At 39.8% G+C, this 18,847-nt stretch overlaps 1 protein-coding gene across 2 annotated transcripts in view; it reads left to right on the top strand.

Moving 5' to 3' along the window:
• Dok6 (docking protein 6) overlaps positions 1-18,847 on the top strand; it is a 528,294-nt gene that overhangs the window by 324,508 nt on the left and 184,939 nt on the right. The window lies entirely within an intron of this gene.

Consider the following 18,847-nt stretch of genomic DNA (forward strand, 5'->3'; position numbering starts at 1 on the left):
CACTGATAGGGGAGGACTTCTTTTCCTTCCTTCTGATCCTAGTCAAGTAGGTCTCATCAGGAGTGGCTGCCTTGTCTTCTTCTGTGGCCTGGTAATGCTGCTTCCCCTCAGGGGGAGGTAATTAAATAGCAGGCCAATCAGTTCATGTCAGAGACAGTCCCTGTTCCTATTACAATGGAACCCACTTGGATACTGAACTGCCATGGGCTACATCTGTGCAGGGGTCCCAGGTTATCTCCATGCATAGCCCTTGGTTAGAATAGCAGTCTCAGGAAATACCCCTGTGCTCAGATTTTTTGGTTCTGTTGCTCTCCTTGTGGAGTTCCTGTCCTCTCCAGATCTTACTATTTCCCACTTCTTTGCTAAGATTCCCTGCACTCTGCCCAAAGATTGCCCATAAGTCTCAGCATCTACAGCGATAGTCTGCAGGCAGGGCAGAGTTTTCAGAGGTCCTCTGAGTCAGGCTCCTGACTTGTTCCCTCTTTTCTCCTTCTTCTGATGTCTAGCCTCTTTGCCTTTCTGGATAGGAATTGAGCATTTTAGCAAGAGTCCTCCCTCTTGATTAATTTCCTTAGGTGTACAGATTTTAGTAGGTTTATCCTATATTATATTTCTATATGAGTGAGTATATACCATGTACATCTTTCTGCTTCTGGGATAGCTCATGCAGGATGCTCTTTTCCAGATCCCACCATTTACCTGCAAATTTCATATTTCCTTGTTTTTTATTGCTGAGTAATATTCCATTGTGTAGATATACCACAATTTGTGCATCCATTCCTCCACAAAGGGGCATTTGGGCTGTTTCCAGCTTCTGGCTATTACAAATAAAGCTGCTACAAACATGGTTGAGCAAATGTCCTTTTTGTGTACTTGAGACTCTTTTGGATATATGCCTAGGAGTGGTATAGCTGGATCTTGAGGAAGCACTATTCCTAGTTGTCTGAGAAAGCACCACATTGCTTTCCACAGTGGTTGTACAGGTTTACATTCCCAGCAGCAGTGGAGGAAGGTTCCCCTTTCTACACAACCTATCCAGCATGTGTTTCACTTGAGTTTTTGATCATAGCGATTCTGATGGGTGTAAGGTGAAATCTTAGGGTCACTTTGATTTGCATTTCCCTGATTGCTAGTGAGGTTGAGCATTTCTTTAAGTGTTTCTCTGCCATTTGATATTCCTCTGCAGAGAGTTCTCTGTTTAGCTCTGTTCCCCATTTTTTAATTGGATTATTTGATGTTTTGTGGTTTAACTTCTTTAGTTCTTTATATATACTGCATATTAGCCCTCTGTCAGATATAAGGTTGGTGAAGATCTTTTCCAAATCTGTAGGCTGTTGTTTGGTTCTGAAGACAGTGTCCTTTGCTTTACAGAAGCTTTTCAGTTTCATGAGGTCCCATTTATTAATTGTTGCTCTTAGAGCCTGTGCTGTTGGTGTTCTTTTCAGGAAGTTGTCTCCTGTGTCAATGAGTTCAAGGGTATTCCCCACTTTTTCTTCTAAGCGGTTTAGTGTGTCTGGTTTTATGTTGCGGTCTTTGATACACTTGGACTTTAGTTTTGTGCAAGGTGATAAGAATGGATCTATTTGCATTTTTCTACATGTAGACTTCCAGTTAGACCAGCACCATTTGTTGAAGATGCTGTCTTTTTTCCATTGAATGGATTTGGCATCTTTGTCAAAAATCAGGTGTCCATAAGTGTGTGGATTTATGTCAGGTCTTCTATTCAATTCCATTGATCCACCAGTCTGTTTCTATGCCAGTATCATGCAGTTTTTAGTATTGTTGCTCTATAGTACAGCTTGAGATCAGGGATGGAGCATACCTCCTGAAGATCTTTTACTGTAGAGAATTGTTTTAGCAATTCTGGGTTTCTTGTTGTTCCATATGAAGGTGAGAAATTTTCTTTCATGGCCTGTAAAGAATTGTGTTGGTAATTTGATGGGAATTGCATTGAATCTGTAGATTGCTTTTGGTAAGATGGCCATTTTTACTATATTAATCCTGCCAAGCCATGAGCATGGGAGATCTTTCTATCTTCTGATATCTTCTTCTAATTCTTTCTTCAGAGACTGGAAATTTTTTTCATACAAGTCTTTGACTTGCTTGGTTAGGTTCACACCAAGGTACTTTATGTCCTTTGTGGCTAATATGAAGGGTGTTGTTTTCCTAATTTCTTTCCCAGCCCTTTTGTCTTTTGTATACAGGAAGGCTACTGATTTTTTGAGTTATTTTTTATCCGGCCACTATGCTGAAGGTGTTAATCAGCTGTAGGAGTTCCCTGGTAGAATTTTTGAGGTCACTCAGGTATACTATCATGTCATCTGCAAATAGTGATACTTTGACTTCTTCCTTTTCAATTTGTATCCCCTTGATCTCCTTCAATTGTCTTATTGCTCTAGCAAGGACTTCCAGAACTATGTTGAAGAGATATGGAAAGAGTGGACAGCCTTCCTTGTCCCTGATTTCAGTGGGAATGACTTAAGTTTCTCTCCATTGTGTTTGATATTGGCTATAGGCTTGCTGTATATCGCCTTTACTATGTTCAGGTATGTGCCTTGTATCCCTGATCTCTCCAATACTTTAAACATGAATGGATGTTGGATTTTGTCAAATGCCTTTTCAGCATCTAAAGAGATGATCATGTGGTTTTTCTCCTTCAGTTTGTTTATGTGGTGGATCATATTGATGGATTTCTGTATTTTGAACCATCCCTGCATGCCTGGGATGAAGCCTACTTGGTCATAGTGGATGATGTCTTTGATGTGTTCCTGGATTCGGTTTGCAAGTATTTTGTTGGGTATTTTTGCATCAATGTTCATGAGGGAGATTGGCCTGCATCTCTTTCTTTGTTGGGCCTTTGTGAGATTTAGGTACCAAGGTGAATGTGGCTTCATAGTTGAATGAGTTTGTAGTGTTCCTTCTGTTTCTATCTTGTGGAATAGTTTGAAGAGTATTGGTGTTGGCTCTTCTTTGAAGGTCTGGTTGAATTCGGCACTGAAACCATCTGGCCCTGGGCTTTTTTTGCATGGTAAACTTTTGATGACAGCTTCTATTTCCTTAGGGAATATAGGACTGTTTAATTGGTTTACCTGGTCTTGATTCAGCTTTGGCATGTAGAATCGGTCAAGAAAATTGTCCATATCATTTAAATTTTCAAATTTTGTGGCATATAGACTTTGGATGTAAGACCTAATTATTGTTTGGATTTCTTCAGTGTCTGTGGTTATGTTCCCCTTTTTGTTTCTGATTTTGTTGATTTGGATAGTTTCTCTCTGCCTTTTAGTTAGTTTGGCTAAGGGTTTGTCTATCTTGTTGATTTTCTCAAAGAACCAGCTCTTGGTTTCATTGATTCTTTGAATTGTTTTATTTGTTTCTAATTTATTTATTTCAGTCCTGAGTTTGATTATTTCCAGCCGTCTACTCTTCTTTTTTTGGAATCTAAGGAGATGATCATGTGGTTTTTCTCCTTCGCATTGTTTATGTGATGGATTACATTGATTTCACTTACACCTATCAAAATAGCTAAAATCAAAAACTCAAATGACAATACATGCTAGAGAGGTTGTGGAGAAAGGGAGACCTTCCTACATTGCTGGTGGGAATGTAAACTGGTACAACCACTTTGGAAGTCAATCTGGCACTTTCTCAGACAATTAGAAATAGTGCTTCCTCAAGACCCAGCTATACCACTCCTAGGCATATACCCGAAATTTGCTCAAGTACACAACAAGGACATTTACTCAACCATGTTTGTATCATCTTTATTTGTAATAGCCAGAATCCGGAAACAACCCAGATGTCCATCAACAGAGGAATAGATACAGAAATTGTGGTATTTTTACACAATGGAATACTACTCAGCAATCAAAAACAAGGAAATCATGAAATTTTCAGGCAAATTGTGGGATCTAGAAAAGATCATTCTGAGTGAGGTATCCAGAAGGAGAAAGACACACATGGTATATACTCACTCATTTAGACTTATAAGATATGATAAACATAATGAAATCTATACCCCTTAATGAAGATAAACAAGAAAGAGGACCCTGGGTAAGATGACCAATCCTCACTTAGAAAGACAAATGGGATGGACACTGGATGTAGGAGTAAACAAGTGACAGGACAAGAGCGTACCTGAAAGACTCTACCTAGCAGCGTATCAAAGAAAATACTACGACTCATAACCAAACCTTCAGCAGAGTACAGGGAATCATATGAAAGAAGGGGGAGTTACTATGAAGTGGAAAGGATAAGAGCTCCACAAGGAACGAATATATCTGGGTACAGGGGTCTTTTCTGTGACTGATACTCCACCAAGTACCATGTATGGATATAACCTAGAACCTCTGCTCAGATGTAGCCCGTGGTAGCTCAGTAACCAATTGGTTTCCCATAGTAAGGGGAACAGGGACTATTTCTGACATAAACTCAATGGCAGGCTCTTTGACTTTCCATCCCCCAAGAGAGGAGCAGTCCTGCTAGGCCACAGAGGAGGACTTTGCAGCCAGTCCTGAAGATACCTGATAAACCAGGGTCAGATGAAAGGGGAGGAGGTCCTCCCCAATCAGTTGATTTGGAAAGGGGCAGGGAGAAGCTGAGGGAGGGAGGGTGGGATTGAGAGGGAATGAGGGAGAATGATACAGCTGGGATATAGAGGTAATAAAATGTAACTAATAAAATAAATAATAATAATAAAAGAAAAAGAAAAAAACTCATTGCAATAAGACTCAAGACCTGAGTTTGCCTCAGGGTATAAAAATTCCACTGAATGTATGTATGGTCAATGAGAGTAGGCTGTTAGAACAACAAATACTAGAAAACAAACATTGGTGTGTTGCTTTTAAGTAGAGAAAAAAAAATCCATAGCAACAATGTGTACATTCTGGGACCTCTCTGCGAGCTGTCACCAGTGCTGGGGTGGGCTTTGGTGATACAACTGTCTGAGTGATTTCTCCTCCTGCAAGTACTCCTTAACCTATGTTTCTGTAACTAAAAATGATAAAATTCATTCGTTCACTATATTGGAATTTTGCTGTATCTTCACTCTGTCTGTTGTGGAATCCCTGTCTAGCATGAATAGATGCTATGTGTTACATCAGAAAAAGTTTTGTCACACGGTAAAATCATGGTAGAATCATAGTCTTTAGTTCATTACACACTCATGCAATTAATTTAAGATGAGTGCAATTAAAAGCAACTTCCTTACACACACTAAAAGCATGGCCTATAAAAAAATCAGCTAGAATTCACCTAAAATCAAATTTATGAATGTCAAAATCCACCACAATATTTTTTAGGTGAAGTGAATAAAAAAAGAAAGCCACAGATGGACGAAATTATCACTCCACTGAAGTTGGCTTCTGCCAATTCACAAAAGCCTACTATTATAGGCAAAAATATCCCAAGTGCTAAAATCTAAAACTCTGATTGCTTCTGAGCAGTGAGTACCTACAATATAGTGGATGAGAATGTCCTGAGGTGACAGAAATATCTGTACCTTTGTCAAAGGAAAAGATATAAGCATTTCATTACATGTCACAGTATGGAATAATCTTACAAAAAATGAGAATACATTTTAAAATGACATTAAAGTTATTTTCTACATCTTTAATTAAATAAGATGAAAAGTCAATAAAATATGAGCTAAAATATTTATCATAAATGTGATAATAAAAGACCCTCATATATAGAATCAACAAAGAAAGAATACAACTAATTTTTTAAAGGCTTGGCCAAAACATATAAAAGAATATACCTGTACATGAATTTGGAATGCTACCTTTAAGCAATTCTTTAAAAAGTTAAGCCCAATGAGTCAGATTTTGTATGTCCAATCTATATAATAATCAAGGGTGTTTAACAAAATCTCTATAACTTACACACAAACATAAAGTAAATCCCATCAGTGAAACTAATGGAATAATTATTTATCAAATTGACCTAAAAGTAATATTAGTTCAGTTTAATTATATACTAGAAAACGTTGGCTTAACTTCAGAATTTTCCAAATGGATAATTACCAAATAAGTTGTAGTATAGCTATAGAGTAAAACATTACAGTTATTAGAAATTTTATCTTCGGGGAATAAGTAAAAGCATATGAACGATCATATACTATAACAAATATGATAAAATGTTAAATATTTTATTTGTAAAATAATGACAGTTTCTATAAATATGACTATGCTCAGGTATTAACGTGGGGTCTAATGAGGAATAACAATAACTGATTTTTTTTTATTTTAAAGTACTTTTCACAGTTATCAAATAAACTTGATTTACTTGGAAAATTTTGTCAACAGTCAGCTTTTGAAAAATTTGAAAATGACTGGGGAAAATGGCCCATCTGGAGGTATCTCCATCACTGATTTTTTTTTTTTTTCAATGCAGTTTATTCAGGAATCTTGAACAATCATTGGACCCTGGGGAAAGCCAGCCCACAGCTTAAATAGCCTCTGGGTAGCCAACCCCAGCGTGCCATGTGGTCAATGCAGATAGGTCCACATACATGGAAATAAGCCAGATCCTCAGCCTTAGCCAAATGTGGAGTTGTTTGTGACAGAGAGCACTCACCATCGGGAAGGTGGAAGGCGGAAACCAGCTCCATCTTTAAGGCGCGGCATTACACAGCTCTCCAAAGTTCCCCCTTTTTGTTTTAGCCGCATCAGGCTAGAGTAGAGGTCTGATCTCTGATATTAGAAATAAATTGGGACTTTGTACCGATGTTCATTTAGGTGTCATCCACCCAAAGAGCATCAGACCCGTCTGATACCTTTTTCTCAGAGGCGGGACCTGGGGCATCAACCCGCATGCAATCAGACATGCTCTTCTCTGGGTCCAAAGCGGCTGACCCTGAGTGCAGTGCTTAGCATCGCATCCTGAGCATAACATTTTAGCTTTTTATGGTAGCCAACCATGCTTGGGGAGACTGTCCTGCTTCAATGGCTGTAAGGCCTGAATGATCATGGCTGCATTACACTGTTGTGAGACTCTAATCTTGCATATATACCACAGGCAAACCAGAGAGACCAACACCAGAAGGCCTTCTAACGCTCCCATGCCTGCCCATTCCTTCAGATGATTCATGGCTGCAGCAATCCATGGTGATAATCCTGTGGCTAGTCCTGCGTCCACTCTGGTAGAATTTACTGTGATAATGGCCACTCTCAGCTGCTCCATCGTAGTATCGAATTCTCCAGTCCAATTACCTAAAATATAGCTAGACAATTGTTTAGACAGATTTGCAGCACAGGAAAAATTCTCATGTTATATGCTAGTGACACAAAGTCCAGCATACTTTCATTGACAGCCCGGTTGAGCCATTTGCCTTAGGGTATCAATTTGCTCCTGCAAGAGGTCAATCCTCTGATTGAACACCATCAAGTCTCCTTTTAGTTGAGCATTAATTCCTTTTTGTACATCTAAGGCATGAGCTGCATTGGCTAAAAGATTATTCAGGGTCTGAGCAGTCTGCACAGTATGACTCATGGCTAATGCCACGATGGCAGCTCCAACAGCCGCCAATGAGATGGCAGTAACAGTGGCGGCTGTAGTTCCAAGATCTCTTTTCTGTCTGAAGAGAGTCATAGCGTGAGGGGCATCAACGGGCACAGGCACCCAGGGAGGCATGCGAGTAACCAGGGCATACCTAAATTCACTAGCATTCCAGCATTGGGCAAAAAAGCAAGTATCATCACCACAATTACTTGGCTCTATGTGGCTAATACTGAATAAAAATGGGGGATATAGACAAACAGGTGTGGGCTTATAGGAAATATTATGAGAAGCCTTAACCCCCTCGTTGGAACATCTTGCATCAGTTCTAGAACTAGCAGTGGTGGTGTCCGAGGTCTGAGTAGGTTCAGGAGACCATTGCCCCCAGGGGCGAGACATGCTCCATGTAAATTGCCTAACTCCATGTTTTGCTCCACTTTTGAAAGTCATTTAAGGTTCTTAAATTATTCCCCCCCCCTTTTTTTTTAATTTTTCCTCAATTACACTTTATTCATTCTGCATCCCCCTATAAGCCCCTCCCTCCTCCCTTCCCAGTCCCACCCTCCTTCCTCCCTCTGCATGCATGCCACTCCCCAAGTCCACTGATAGGGGAGGTTCTCCTCTCCTTTCTGATCTTAGTCCATCAGTTCACATCAAAAGTGGCTGCATTGTCCTCTAATATGGCCTGGTAAGGCTGCTCTCCCCCAGGGGGAGGTGATCAAAGAGCAGGCCAATCAGATTATGTCAGAGGCAGTCCCTCTTCACATTACTATGTAACCCAATTGGACTCTGAACTGCCCTGGGTTACATCTGTGCAGGGGTTCTGGGTTATCTCCAAGAATAGACCTTGGTTGGAGTATGAGTCTCTGGGAAGTTCCCTGTGTTCAAATTTTCTTGTTCTGTTGCTCTCCTTGTGGAGACCCTGTCCTCTCCAGCTCTTACTATTTCCCAGTTCTTACATAAAATTCCTTTCGCCTGCCCAACAGTTGCCCATCAGGCTCAGAATCTGCTTTGATAGTCTGTAGGGCAGAGGGTTTTAGAGGCCCTCTGTGGTAGGTTCCTAGGTTGTTTCCTGTTTTCTTCTTCTTCTGATGTTCATCCTCTTTGCCTTTCCGGATGGGGATTGGACATTTTAGTTAGGGTCCTCTCTCTTGCTTAGTTTCTTTAGATGCACAGGTTATAGTGGGTTTGTCCTATGTTGTATGTCTATATGAGTGAGTATATACCATGTGTGTCTTTTTGCTTCTAGGACAACTCACTCAGGATGATCCTTTCCAGATCCCACCATTTACCTGCAAATTTCATGATTTCCTTATTTTTCATTGCTGAGTAATATTCCATTGTGTAGATGTATCACAATTTCTGCATCCATTCTTCAGTTGAGGGGCATCTGGGTTGTTTCCAGCTTCTGGCTATTACAAATAAAGCTGCTACAAACATGGTTGAGCAAATGTCCTTTTTGTGTACTTGAGCATCTTTTGGATATATTCCTAGGAGTGGTATGGCTGGATCATGAGGAAGCACTATTCCTAGTTGTCTGAAAAAGCACCAGATTGATTTCCAGAGTGATTGTACAAGTTTATATTCCCACCAGCAGTGGAGAAGGGTTCCCCTTTCTCCACAACCTCTCCAGCATGTGTTGTCACTTGAGTTTTTGATCTTGGCCATTCTCATGGGTGTAAGGTGAAATCTCAGGGTTGTTTTGATTTGCATTTCCCTAATGGCTAGTGAGGTTGAGCATTTCTTTAAGTACTTCTCTGCCATTTGGTATTCCTCTACAGAGAATTCTCTGTTTAGCTCTGTTCCCCATTTTTTAAGTGGATTACTTGGTTTGCTGCTTTTCAGCTTCTTTAGTTCTTTATATATACTGGATATGAGTCCTCTGTCAGATAAAGGGTTGGTGAAGATTCTTTCCCAATCTGTAGGTGGTCACTTTGTTTTGGTGATGGTCTCCTTTGCTTTGCAGAAGCTTTTCAGTTTCATGAGGTCCCATTTATTGATTGTTGCTCTTAGAGCCTGTGCTGTTGGTGTTCTGTTCAGGAAGTTTTCTCCTGTACCAATGAGTTCTAGGGTATTCCCCACTTTTTTTCTAGCCGATTTACTGTGTCAGGTTTTATGTTGAGGTCTTTGATCCACTTGGACTTCAGTTTTGTGCAGGGTGATAAGTATGGATCTATTTTCATTTTTCTACATGTAGACATCCAGTTGGACCAGCACCATTTGTTGAAGATGCTATCTTTTTTCCATTGTATGGTTTTGGCGCCTCTGTCAAAGATCAGGTGTCCATAAGTGTGTGGGTTTATTTCTGGGTCCTCTGTTCGGTTCCATTGATCCACTATTCTGTTGTTATGCCAGTACCATGCAGTTTTTAAAACAAGTTGAGAATTTTTCTTTCCAGGTCTGTAAAGAATTTTGTTGGTAATTTGATGGGAATTGCATTGAATCTGTAGATTGCTTTTCGTAAGATGGCCATTTTTACTATGTTAATCCTGCCAAGCCATGAACATGGGAGATCTTTCCATCTTCTCATATCTTCTTCTAATTCTTTCTTCAGAGACTTGAAATTTTTTTCATACAAGTCTTTGACTTCCTTGGTTAGGGTTACTCAGAGGTACCTTATGTCATTTGTGGCTATTGTGAAAGGTGTTGTTCCCCTAATTTCTTTCTCAGCCCTTTTGTCTTTTGTATATAGGAGGGCTACTGATTTTTTTGAGTTAATTTTGTATCCAGCCACTTTGCTGAAGGTGTTTATCAGCTGTAGGAGTTCCTTGGTAGAGTTTTTGGGGTCACTCACGTATACTATCATATCATCTGCAAATAGTGATAATTTGACTTCTTCCTTTCCAATTTGTATCCCTTTGATCTCCTTCAACTGTCTTATTGTTCTAGCAAGGACTTCCAGCAGTATGTTGAAGAGATATGGAGAGAGTGGGCAGCCTTGTCTTGTCCCTGATTTCAGTGGGATTGCTTTAAGTTTCTCTCCATTCACTTTAATGTTGGCTATAGGTTTACTGTATATCGACTTTACTATGTTTAGATATGTGCCTTGTATCCCTGATCTCTCCAATACTTTAAACATGATTGGATGTTGGATTTTGTCAAAGGCTTTTTCAGCATCTAGGGAGATTATCATGTGTCTTTTTTCTTTCAGTTTGTTAATATGGTGGATCACATTGATGGATTTCTGTATATTGAATCACCCCTGCATACCTGGGATAAAGCCTACTTGGTCATGGTGGATGATATCTTTGATGTGTTCTTGTATTCGGTTTGCCAGTATTTTGTTGAGTATTTTTGCATCAATGTTCATAAGGGAGATTGGCCTGAAGTTCTCTTTTTTTGTTGGATCTTTGTGAGGTTTAGGTACCAAGGTGACTGTGGCTTCATAGAATAGGTTTGGTAATGTTGCTTCTGTTTCGATTTTGTGGAATAGTTTGAAGACAACTGGAGTTAGCTCTTTTTTAAATGTTTGGTAGAATTCTGCGCTGAAACCATCAGGTCCTGGGCTTTTTTTTGGATGGGAGACTTTCGATGACTTCTTCTATTTCCTTGGGAGATATAGGACTATTTAATTGATTTACCTGGTCCTGATTTAGCTTTGGTAAGTGGAATCGATCAAGAAAATTGTCCATTTCATTTAAATTTTCAAATTTTGTTGCATGTAGACTTTTGAAGTAAGTCCTAATGATTGCTTGGATTTCCTCAGTGTCTGTAGTTATGTCCCCCTTTTCATTTCTGATTTTGTTGATTTGGATGGTGTCTCACTGCCTTTTAGTTAGCTTGGCTAAGGGTTTGTCTATCTTGTTGATTTTCTCAAAGAACCAGCTCTTGGTTTCATTGATTCTTTGAATTGTTTTATTTGTTTCCAATTGATTGATTTCAGCCCTGAGTTTGATTATTTCCAGCCGTCTGCTCCTTCTTGGTGTGTCTGCTTCTTCTTTTTCTAGGGTTTTTAAGTGAGCCATTAAGTTGCTTGAATGCGCTGTCTCAAATTTCTTCTTGAAGGCACTTAGTGCTATGAACTTTCCTCTTAGCACTGCTTTCATTGTGTTCCACAAGTTTGGGTATGTTGTGTCTTCATTTTCATTGAGTTCTAGGAAGATTTTAATTTCTTTCTTTATTTCTTCCCTGACCCAGCTGTCTTTTAGTAGCAAGTTGTTCAGTTTCCATGTATGTGTAGGCTTTTTGCTATATTTGTTGTTACTGAGGTCTAGCTTTATTCCATGGTGATCAGTCAGGATACATGGGATTATTTCAATCTTCTTGTATCTGTTGAGGCTTGCTTTGTGACCAACTATGTGGTCTATTTTGGAGAAGGTTCCATGAGGCGCTGAGAAGAAAGTAAATTCTTTTGTGTTTGGGTGTAAGGTTCTGTAAATGTCTGTTAGGTCCATTTGATTCATGACCTCTGTTAGAGATATTGTTTCTTTGTTTAATTTCTGTTTAGTTGACCTGTCCTTTGTTGAGAGTGGGGTGTTGAAGTCTCCCACTATTAGTTTGTGGGGATCTATGTGTGGTTTAAGTTTTATCAATGTTTCTTTCACAAATGTGGGTGCCCTTGTATTTGGGGCATAGATGTTCAGGATTGTGATGTCTTCTTGGTGGACTTTTCCCTTGATGAGTATGAAGTGTCCTTCCCCATCTCTTTTGATTAATTTTGGTTGAAAGACTATTTTATCAGATATTAGAATGGCTACTCCTGCTTGCTTCTTGCGTCCATTTGCTTGAAAAGCTTTCTTCCATCCCTTTACCCTCAGGTAATGTCTATCTTTGTGACTTAAGTGTGTTTCTTGTATACAACAGATTGCTGGGTTTTGTTTATGCATCCATTCTGTTAGTCTGTGTCTTTTTATTGAAGAATTAAGTCCATTGATATTGAGAGAGATTAATGACCAGTGGCTGTTAGATCCTTTGAATTTGATGTTGGCTGTGGTCATACGGTTGTGTGCTTGGTTGCTTTTTGTTTTACTGTAGTGGGGTTATTTATTTTCTGTGTTTTCTTGAATGTAGCTAGCTTTCTTGGGTTGTATTTTCCCTTCCAGTGTCTTCTGTAATGCTGGATTTGTTTGTAGGTATTGTTGAAATTTGTTTTTGTCATTGAATATCTTGTTTTCTCCATCTATGAGGACTGAGAGTTTTGCAGGGTATAGTAGCCTGGGCTGACATCTGTGTTCTCTTAGGGTCTGCATGATATCCGTCCAGGCTCTTCTGGCTTTCATAGTCTCTGTTGAAAAATCAGGTGTGATTCTAATGGGTTTGCCATTATATGTTACTTGGCCTTTTTCTCTTGCAGCTTTTAGTATTTTTTCTTTGTTCTGTATACTTACTGTTTTGATTATTATGTGGTGGGAGGATTTTCTTTTCTGGTCTAATTTATTGGGTGTTCTATAGGCCTCTTGTATTCTTATTGGCCTCTCCTTTAAGTTGGGGAAATTTTCTTCAATGATTTTGTTGAAAATATTTTCTGGGCCTTGGTGCAGGGATTCTTCTTTTTCCTCTATTCCTATTATTCTTAGGTTTTGTTTTTTTATGTTGTCTTGAATTTCTTGGACGGTCTGTGTCAGGAATTTTTTAGATTTAACATTTTCTTTGACAGATACATCTATTTCTTCCATTGTATCTTCCACACCTGAGATTCTTTCTTCCATTTCTTGTAGCCTATTGGTTATGCTAACCTCTGTAGTTCCTGCTTTCTTCCCTAAGTTCTTTCTCTCCACAATTTCTTCCATTTGTGTTTTTTTTAATTTTTCCAATTCTATCTTCAGGTCTTGAGCTATTTTGTTGGTTTCCTTCCCCTGTCTGACTGTATTTTCATGTTTTTCCGTCAATTCCTTCAGCTGTTTGTTTGAACAATCCACTGTTTCTTTTATTTCATTCAGTGATTTAAGCATTTCCTCTCTAAAGGCCACAGACTGTTTGGCTACAGCTTCCTGTATTTCTTCACAGATGGCCATAATCTCCTTGTCTTTAATTTCCTCCATTTCTTTACGGATAGCCATGATCTGTTTGTTTTTATCTTCCTCTAATTCTTTTCGTATTTTATTTGTTTCCTCTGTTATCTTCCTCATGAGCATAGATGTTAGGTCATCTCCTAGAATTTCATTTATGCTGGGGTGTCTAGGGCTATTTGCCCCTGGATAACTGGGTTCTGGAGATGCCATATTGCTCTGGCTTTTGTTGGTTGGACTTTTACGCTGTCCTCTACCCATTGGGCTATCTTAGTTGTTTGAATTTAGTTTCTGGTTGTTCCTGGACTCTTGTAGTGGAGAGAATCCCTTTGGCAGGAAGATGGTTTTTCCTGAAGGAAGCTTTTCAACCTTTTGGGTATAGTCACTGGATGTCCGGTGTTTTTCAGGAGTTGCTACAGCTCAGCTCAGGCATAGAGACCTGGGTAGTAACTGTGGTCCTGATTAGTCGAGAGGGCTCTCCTCTCACTGGGAGAAGTCCTGGAGACAGTTGCCCTCCTTCTGGGTTTCTTGCTGTAAATTTAGTGATCAACTGCTGTAACCTGTGTGTCCTGTGGTTTGGTCCACTGGTTGCCCCTTGGAGCAGTATCTGGGGGGTTGATCTCAGGGTTCCCGGTCTTTTGTAGGTCTGAGGTTGGGGCTCTGTGCCCCAGAACCCAAGAGGTAATTTGTGGTGGGTGAGTACTGCTCTGGTGTCTTGGGGCGCACAGTTCTGCCTGTAAGGTGTATTTGGTACAATGCAGGCCTCTGGGCTGGTGGAGCGTGAGCCCGCCTGCTAGTCTGCAGGAGCTGAGTTTCAGATCACTCTGTGCTCCCTGTTTGGGCCCAGATCTGTGATGGCTGGGCGTACTCGCCTGTCTGCGATCTGCAGGCTGCTAGACTTTCCCTTGGTGACCCCAGCAGCACGGTTTCTTCCTTCCCTGTGGGGTCCTCTCTGGACAGGGGTTCCCAGTCCCTGTTGTACTGGGGCGCACAGCTTGTCTGTACCGCTGAGCTGAGCGCGCAGATCTCTGCGTGGCAGGAGCTCAGTTGTGTTGGCGGTGGGTACCCTCCGTCCTAGCGACCTTCCGGGGATAGACTGGGTGACCCATGATCAGTCTGGCAACTTTACTTCCCAGTGGGGTCCCCCCGCGGCTGGGACTCCCAGCCTCAGGCACCCTTGTGCTCACGGATCAGCCTGGGAAAGTGATTAGGACAGGCACACTTGCGGCTCCAGCCCGGAGACACAAAGCCCGCGTTACCCAGGATTTCTTCCGGGTTCTGGCTGGGTAGCTGTGAGTGGACCCGACCGATTCCCACACCGTTGGAGCCTCCCCTCACCTGGGAAACACGATTGATGTAGTTTCAGGGCCCAGAGTTCAGTCTCCTGGTCTCTGCACAGCGAGTGCTGTCCTGCTTCTCAAACGTGGTGCTCTCCTGGCGCCGCCATCTTGGTTCCCCCCACCTATTCTCTCCATCACTGATCTTAAGCTGTACTACAGAACAATAGTAATAAAAACTGCATGGTACTGGCATAAAAATAGAATGGTGAATCAATGGAATTGAATAGAAGACCCAGAAATAAACCCATACACCTAATACTTGATTTTTGACAAAGAAGCCAACACCATACAATAGAAAAAAGACAGCATCTTCAACAAATGGTGCTGGTCTAACTAGATGTCTACTTGCAGATTAAATGCAAATAGATCTATATTCATCACCCTGCACAAAACTAAAGTCCAAGTGGATCAAAGACCTCAACATAAAACCAGAACAAACTAAATCTTTTAGAAGAAAAAGTGAGGAAGAGCCTTGAATTCATTGGCACAGGAGACAACTTCTTGAACAGAACACCAATAACAGTCTCTAAGACCAACAATCAATACATGGGACCTCATGAAACCAAAAAGCTTCTGTAAAGCAAAGGACACTGTCACCAGAACTAAACAACAGCCTATAGACTGGGAAGAAATCTTCACCAACACAATATCTGACAGAGGGCTAATATACAGAATATATAAAAACTCAAGAAGTTAAAAAGCAACAGATAACCTAGAACCCCTGCACAGATGAAGCCCATGGCAGCTCAGTCTCCAAGTGGGTTTCCTAGTAATGGGAACAGGAACTGTCTCTGACATGAACTCAGTGGCTGGCTCTTTGATCACCTCCACCTGAGGGGGAAACAGCCTTACCAGGCCCCAGAGGAAGACAATGGAGCCAGTCCTGAGGATAGGCTAGGGTCAGAGGGAGGGGGAAGAAGATCTCTCCTATTAGTGGACTTTGGGAAGGGCATGGGAGCAGATGAGAGGGGGAGCATGGGAGGGGAAGACAGAGGGAGCTAGAGCTGGGAAACAAAGTGAATAAATTGCGATTAATAAAAAAATAAATAATTTAAAAAATCACTAATGATTTTAAGTGTTTGTGATTAATTAAGTATTCCAGTATTCCACAGTAGCCTGTGACTTGAGTAGATGGCAACAGGAATTGCGATTTATAGCTATATTACAATTAAATAAATTTTGATAAATTCCTAGTTTACATAGGAATGCAATCACATTTTCTAAAGAGTTCTATGAATTTTGAGAAGCGTAAGTCATGTTTGTTTTACTGACAACTACCTAAAGATATATCCATATATACAATCATCTACTTAGTCATTGCATCTCAGTTTCTCATGGTCCTGAATTAAAGACCATTGCAATATCACTGTCTGGTAGAAATTTTAAAATTAAAATTTGCAAAATAAAATTGGCTAACACTGTCTTCTTTTCCTCTGTGTAAAATGTGTTAATTCTTTACCACTTCATATAACTTATTCAAAGTAGGTTGCATCACACAACAGAGTAAAACCCACATTCCAAACCTAGTGGATATTAGTACCAGATCTCAAGTGTTTGCTCAGTTGTTCATGTAGTTTCATGTTACTCACTCCTCAGGGCTTCACACCATGCTAGTGTCTGATCTTTTGCCCAGATAGTAATAACTAAATTATTTGTTTGTTTATCTATCTATTTTTTATTTGTATTCTTACAAAAATATCATGTTTACAAGTGTTATCTCACAATTCTGAAGTGACAACTGCAGAATGGGAATTTGGGGCTCAGAAACTACAACAGCCACAGAGATGCGTATAATGAGTGAAATGTACTAATTAATTATTTGGAACAGGCTGGAGAATTGTTGCACACAATTCTAAGGAGAGCTTTTATTAGAGGAGAACAGAAAGTGTGGGCATTGTTTGGAGATGAAGCAGTTTCTGTTCTTTTGTTTGTTTGTTTTTTCATGATGGGTCTAAGTTCTGGAGTAAGAAGGAGATCCAGGTACTCATGATAGTCAAACACCCAGATGCTGATCAGCCAATAAATCACATTTCCACCTTGATTGCATCAATATGCATGAGTTTTCTTGAAAAAACAAGCAGATTCCTATGGTTAGACTTGACTCATCTTGACTTGGTCCACACCGTAACACTTGCCTAGATATGCAAAGTGTTTTCTGAAGAAAGAGAATGGGAATATAGAGCAGAAGAGAACAATTCAGGAGTGCAGGACCTGCAAGCAAACAATAACTGCTCATCAGAGTGAACAGCCCTGTAATAGTCTAGATGATGTGATGGTTCTGTGAAATGCTCTCTGTACCATCCAAAAGAGTCAAGTCCTGAATTGCTCATCATTAGGAATATAGCAACAAAAAAGCGAGCCTCTAATAGTAGCAGCTAATTAGCAAGATTTCTTCCTTTTTTTCTATTCCCCTTTTCAAGACAGACACCCCCACCAAAGGAAATTATAGAGGAAGTAAGAGGTTGGAGCAAATGAGAATGGCTATCTGGTTGATTCCAAGCCACTGACTTCTCCTGAGAGAAGGTTGGGTGCTAAATCCAGATCACAGTGGCTGAGTCATAGCATGAAGATAAATCCATCCTCATGGATGACAATGAAGTAAGCACTAAGCATGTGCTGCAGGTAATGTCAGGAATAAGAAGAGGATAAAAATAGTTGCTGTGGAGCAGGGGTGAAAGAAAAATAAACAGCTTTTCTAAAATATGTTCTGCTAAATCCATCTGTTTTTGAACTAATTGCAGGAATAAATCTAACTTACATGATCTCTTTTATAAATAATCTTAGTCAATTCTTTAGAGGTATTTTAATAGAGCTGCACAAATGGAGTTTTACTTTATATAATCACAAGTTAAAATAAAAAAACATGCAAAATTAAAAAAACTTCAACATCAGTGTTGACTATGCAACATTTCTGGTTGCATAGTCATAATTAGTCATTTCATAACTAGTTTATGTAAATGTGTACAATTCTTAATTTTTATTAATTTATTAACTATATATATAATGTAAATGAGGGTTCTACTTTTTGTTGTGGGAAACTATGAAACTGAAATTCACAGAAATGGGCAGAATAAAAACAACAGGTAAAACAATGCAAAGAATTTCTCAAAACCTAAAATTTAAAGAATGCTTTATTTTGGTGGGACTTCTATTTCTGAGCACTATTGCAGTTGTACTAGGAAGAGATTAAACAATATAAGGAGTTCAATGGATAAAAATCCTTGTGGAATATGTGATGAGTTTTAATATGTACGCCTCTCTTGGCTTCTAGACATGCAGGATACTTAGTGCTGGATTTCATCATATCCAGGTGTACCACATCTGAAGCAGAGGGAGAAACAAGATAGAATGGATAAAAGTTACCAATAATCCACTAATGAAAGAAATACTGTTTCACAAAGAGAATATATTGGCACAAAACAAACATTTCTCAAACTTATTCTAGCAAGTCAAACTAATGGTACCGCCATCACATCACAAAGGCAGTAGACTTAGTTACACGCTAAGTGCATGAAATTTATATAAAAATTTCAAAGGAGTCTTTTCCAAAATACCATTTATTACAAAATAAATTTGACTAAATAGATGTGTCTATTTTCCTGTTACTTTTTTCTGTGTTTTGTGTCTCTTAAAAAAAAAGAAGAAGAAATTATCATGATACCATAGGAAGGGAAACAGTAATGTCTTTGAACATGGTATCAAATTGCCCTCTAACTTTGCATTTCTCTACTGTAGGACAGCTCTCCGACCTCATCAAAGAAGTTTCTTTGTGCAGTAGATGGTGGTTTATGTAGAAACTGATAACCAGCTAAATAAAAGTGAATGCATGACTGTGTAGTACATAGCCACAAATGGAGCACTTGTATCACACCCCCTTCCCAAGTCTCAGAGACTGACAGAGCTAGATGTTTGGAATGACTGAAACAAACACCTTGGGAACAAGAGAGAGACACTATACTCATGAGATCACATCAGCTGGATTGTCTGTACAAGAATTGCCAAGGTTGCACGCCACTCCCCAAGTCCACTAATAGGGGAGGTTCTCCTCTCCTTTCTGATCTTAGT

This window comes from Meriones unguiculatus, chromosome 2, assembly GCF_030254825.1.
Source record: "Meriones unguiculatus strain TT.TT164.6M chromosome 2, Bangor_MerUng_6.1, whole genome shotgun sequence".
Taxonomy (NCBI): domain Eukaryota; kingdom Metazoa; phylum Chordata; class Mammalia; order Rodentia; family Muridae; genus Meriones; species Meriones unguiculatus.